General features: G+C 44.1%; 1 pseudogene; it reads right to left on the bottom strand.

Moving 5' to 3' along the window:
• Window positions 1-724: 724 nt before the first annotated feature.
• LOC120286345 lies at window positions 725-4,844 on the bottom strand (annotated as a pseudogene).
• Window positions 4,845-5,178: the final 334 nt, after the last annotated feature.

Below are 5,178 nucleotides of genomic sequence, written 5' to 3'. Positions count from 1 at the left end.
TAAGTCCGATAGAGATTTTTAATGCAGCTATGCATTCGGAATTTCAAAGTCTTTAAGCAAATCATCTTCCGGATAAAAAGAGATGTAGACACTACTCAAGGCCCATCCCCCAAACATTTCTATGATACTCAAATTATGCCGTAAGATATTGTGGTGTATCACTGTAATTAAGCATGGACATATAATAACATATTGTAAATTTGATTTGCAATAGGTCATGCTAACCAAATATATAAAAATTCGTGAAAATGCCAACACATTTGGCCTGTGAAGCCACATCAATCAACGTGAAAGAGTTTTCTTACGCCGGACTTTTTTCTATCGACCGAAAAAGATTCCCTTCCATTTCTTGCTTATGTACATAAGAAGTCCCATGAGACTTTAAAAAGAAGATTCTGAAATCCATGGGCTTTAACAGCCCAATTCGCTACTCGGATTGGACTCTCTAGGGCGATGAGCTACTTGAATTTCTTGAAAATGGCCATCGGATACTTGCACTGGATGATGGGAAAACTAAGATCCCAATCGGGTAGATTAGAGAGACTCGAAGCAGGCAAGGGCTTCCGCTTCCGCTTTACAATAGACAGAAAATTAGAAAAGAATGACAACGTACCATTCACCTCAAATGGAAAAATCTTCATTTATAAAAACCAATGGGAGATAGAAATATTTTAATCTCAAACGTGCACTGTCACATCATCCAACCCTTCGTGCGATTAGAGTCTATTTAAGTATTTAATTATTACAATTTAAAATGGTTGGCAATGATCTTACAAGATATCACAGAGTCAAGTATCGGTTTGAATTTCAAGGTTTGAACTTGATTTTCAGCTGAGAATGATATGGAACAACTTCTGGAGGGGATCGAATATATTAAAGACATGAACATAAATATATCAGAAGGGAACTTCGACTCGATGAGAGCTTTTCATTTTGCTGTTCGCCATTCTGGGAAAGAGCACTGCACACCGTCCACCTCCTATTTCACATTGATAGGTTTTAATCTCACTGGCAATTTATCGGCCGATCTTCAGGCCAGCCAAACTCGTCCAAGAAAGCCAACACAACGCCATTAGACCAGCCAAAACCAGTCTGTCGCACAACACGAAAGCAAAGTTGTGATCAGATTAAAGCACATATTGCCCATTTTTTAGCAGCTGCATAAACTATGGCCCCGGCTAATAATCCCAAAAAAGAACAGACAAGCATCGACCCTTCTCTTTGAATTACTTCATCATTAGGCCTAATGAAGAGACATAGCCGTACCTGAGGTTCATATTCACCACCGCCCCCAAATTTCCCGCATTTTTGCACATCATACTTTTCGTACATGAAACCAGATTTGTCGTAGGCAGCGTAGTTAGTCCTTATCCACCTGACGACTATGTCTTCCGCCAAAGACCTTGCCTCGCTAGGTTCGGATCTAGCCAGGCCTTCAGCTATCATATGCTGTAGAGGGGCCCAGCCGTTTGGAAAATCCCTGCACATATACAAGTCCGACCGGTGAATATAAAAAAGTACCTTCAAATGACATCTTTGTCCCTCTCGATGTATCGGAAAACTGACCAAGTAGAGTTCAAAATGCCAAATTGGCTACTAACCATTGTTGGCTTGAGTTTGTCAAAGAAGTTGCAATCCCTGCATCACGGAGCAGACCTGAACTCCGTAAACTCTTGGCGACTTTCTCTACTAAATTCTTATCTGCATCTCGTTCATAGCAACAGCTAGTCATTACTGTGCAACCAGTACAACATGATAAGATATCAACAACTAATAGCTCTCTCCCCAAATCAAACATTTCTGACCAGTTCTCATAAGATGCAAATAGAAGATGAAATTCAGTGACTACCTTTGACATAAAATTGAGAAGGGCTTGATAAGCCATACTTCTAATACTTTTACGAGACTGACCACAATAAGATGTTTATAGCACACAACAAACCTGAATTGAACACATCGATCCACAGAGGTAGGAAATTTGAAGCAAACACATTCTTGTTCTGGTTTGCAGCATCCCAATGTTGACCTTCCTGTTAGGAATAGGTTAAATATCGCAATACTATCACCCCAAGGAATATACAGATAATTTATTGCGTACATAATACCATGCATGAACTGCTATTGCCAACCCAATAGTCAAGCCACTGTCCCATCCTTTCATTCCAGAAAACGGTGCTGACAGCCTTTTCTCTCGCCTTTGCAGCTTCTAAGAAGCGTTTGGCAATGTCATCATTCCCAGCAATTTTTCCGAAGAAGGATATATCAAGTTCCATCTGAACCAACACATTCCAGAGAACTTCTTATGGGAAGTTGACGGTCAATTTATAAGGGACTTCAAGTGCAATTAAAGAGTGTACATTGCCATACCCTTAGTATGTATATGTTCAAATCAACCGGTAAAATTGATGTTGTTGCCAGTGTCGTAATATCCTCAGGATTCCTAATAAAGACAATTGGAGTTTATGGATTTTGTTAGCTATAAAAAGTAACGGAAAGGAATTATGCTAGAATGTCAAATTTGATTATGCGAAGCTCTTTGTTATTTTCTATTTATACAATAAATGACCAAACTATAGGGCACAAATAGTGATTCCGTGCTCCTCTGTTTATACCCTCTCAATAGCAGACGACTGAAACATCTCACATGCAAACATCAGGACAATTGCTCTTTGCACAAAAGAACAACATTGTAAAAACAGAACTCTTCCATATCCAAAGCAAAAGGATATTGTGTGTGTGTGAAAGCAGAAGCTTAGGAGCAAAACACGGCGAAAAAAAAATTGAGAAGCTGGACTATGGCATGAGGACGTAACAGTCTCACAGCAACTTCGCAAATAGAAGCAAGAACATACTCGTTGCAGGGAAATCTAACACTTGGCACAAACCGTTCAAAATTGGGTCCACGCATTTAAAAAGAGAAACAAGACTAAAGCTCAGCAAACAATTAGACAAGTATTGTTCTTGGAATAACAACTGAAAATTTGGGTCCATTATATAAATCAGAACTATTCAATAAAGTAAACAGAAAGGATTAGACTGATAGATTGCTACTGCAAAACTACCTCATCCATCTGGTACTAAAGTCCCATCCAGATTCAGCTGCCGAAGCTACTTCCCGATAGAACTTCTGCTTTTCAGAAGTACTTGATATAGTTGAAGCAGACTCCTTGTCCTGTATACTCATAAGGTTTACATTAACTTCAGATAACAGACCATACACTATGAAAGCCGAGTCGGAATGGACTTACGATCGTTGAAGATTCGGGCCTGGGTTTATCCCACATTGCGTAATAACGACTCAAATTATGACTACAGTCACGGTCCTGGACGGTGATCTGATGAAGACCTGTAGAACAAGCACAGCGATGGTGATAGGGACAATGCATATTGATCAAAACATCGAAGTGAAGGAATTTATGATACCTGATGTCCAAAAATCATGCTCTTTCAGAAGAGCAGGGAGAGACTTCACGACAAATTCCTTGTCATGTGTCTTTTCATAGATGGCACGAATCATTGCACTCAGAAGGGGAGGTTGGCTGAAAAAAGTTGGCCGGAACGTAAGTCAATTTTCAAACCATTAGCATGACACACCTTATGAGATTAGTCGATCACAGATTCTGATCATAGAAAATAACAAAAAGAAAAAAGAGACAAAAAAGATTGGACAACTTGGGTTATGAATCTGCGTAGAACATCAATTAGACAAAACCCGGCCTTAAACAACTTCAGTAGAATCGGTGGCATCTTTTTAACAGGAAATCCAGAGAAGTCTAAATGAGTCCCATCCAAGAGCACGTATGTGTATGTTGACAAAAAACCACATCAAAACAACTTCCAGACAAAACAAAGACCTCATTTCACAAATGAAGAGCATAAATTCATATTTACAGGTCTGGGGAGAAGCACTTGCCTCCGGTTCGTGTAGTAGACCCTCGCACCATTTAGGACATGGCCATATGTGTCTAGGAGGTAGATGAGATTGTTGACAATCGCCTTTGCCGTCACATCCATCTTAGAAGCTAACAAGCCCCTGCACATGGACTTCTCACATTAATCCCACAAAAAATCAATTTTTCGACGATCGCACAAGCTTCCTCTTGCATTATTATAACCGAAACAGAGTACAGAGAGATGAACTAAAGATCACGAGTCTGGCTACTTATTGCGAAATTCGGCAACTGTCACTGCTAATTACTGATCTACTCCTCGCCATAGTGTACCCATTACTAATGCAAGTTCATCAATCAAACTGAAACGCGAAAATCTATGAGCAAGAAATGGAAAAGAACTGACCTGATGACCCAGTAAGAGTCCCAGTAATACACCTCCCTGAAACGGATACCGGGAATAACGACCGGTCCCGGCAGCGGCAGCAAGGTGTGCCAGTCCGGCCGCTCCGGCACCGAGTCGTCCACGCGCCGGCTCAGGTTGCTCCACAGCGCGTGCACCTTGAGCGCCCACGCCCGCACGTCGGGGTTCTTCACCTCGGGCAGGAACCCCTCGGGCTCGGGCACGAAGTCCGCCGGTGCTCGGCACCAGGTCGCTCCCCGCGGCGCCGAAGTGGGCGTCGATGAACTCTTTTAGTTCCCTGGCGGGGATGGAGCCGTCGGGGGACCGGGGGAGGGCGGCGAAGGCGCGCTCGACTGAGGGGAGGTCGGACCTGAGGGAGAGGTCGACGTAGAGCTTGGGGTCGAAGTCGCGGGGCCGAAGGAGGCGAGGGCGGCCTCCTGGAGGCGCTCGAGGAAGGCGAGCAAGCGAGCGGAGGCGACCGCGGCGGCCATCTCGGAGGCGCGTAATGGAGAAGCGGCGGCGAAGGCGGAGAGGAGGTCGTCAGGAGGAGGAGGAGGGAGGTTCGGAGGATTGAGGCCGGCAAGACAGTGAGAGAGTGGTGGTGCAGCGGAGGGAGGCATGGCTGGAGGTTCGGTGGATTGATATCACCCGGCAAGACCGAGACAGATGGGATGAAGGAGAGAGAAGATGGTGGTGGGGGGGAAGACCGGCGGTTGACTTGACCTGTCGTGTTCCTGGTGGCGGGCAGCGAATGGCGTTTCGCAGGGTTGGAATTCTGACGCGAGGAAGATCGGAGGAAGGAGGCGAGATCGTCAAGATGCCCCACCACCATCTGTTGTCGTCGCGAAGGTGGCGATGATGATGGATGGGGAATACGATGCTGCC

The sequence above is a fragment of the Eucalyptus grandis genome, chromosome 11 (assembly GCF_016545825.1).
Source record: "Eucalyptus grandis isolate ANBG69807.140 chromosome 11, ASM1654582v1, whole genome shotgun sequence".
NCBI lineage: Eukaryota > Viridiplantae > Streptophyta > Magnoliopsida > Myrtales > Myrtaceae > Eucalyptus > Eucalyptus grandis.
This window is presented reverse-complemented; position numbering and strand designations above follow the sequence as displayed.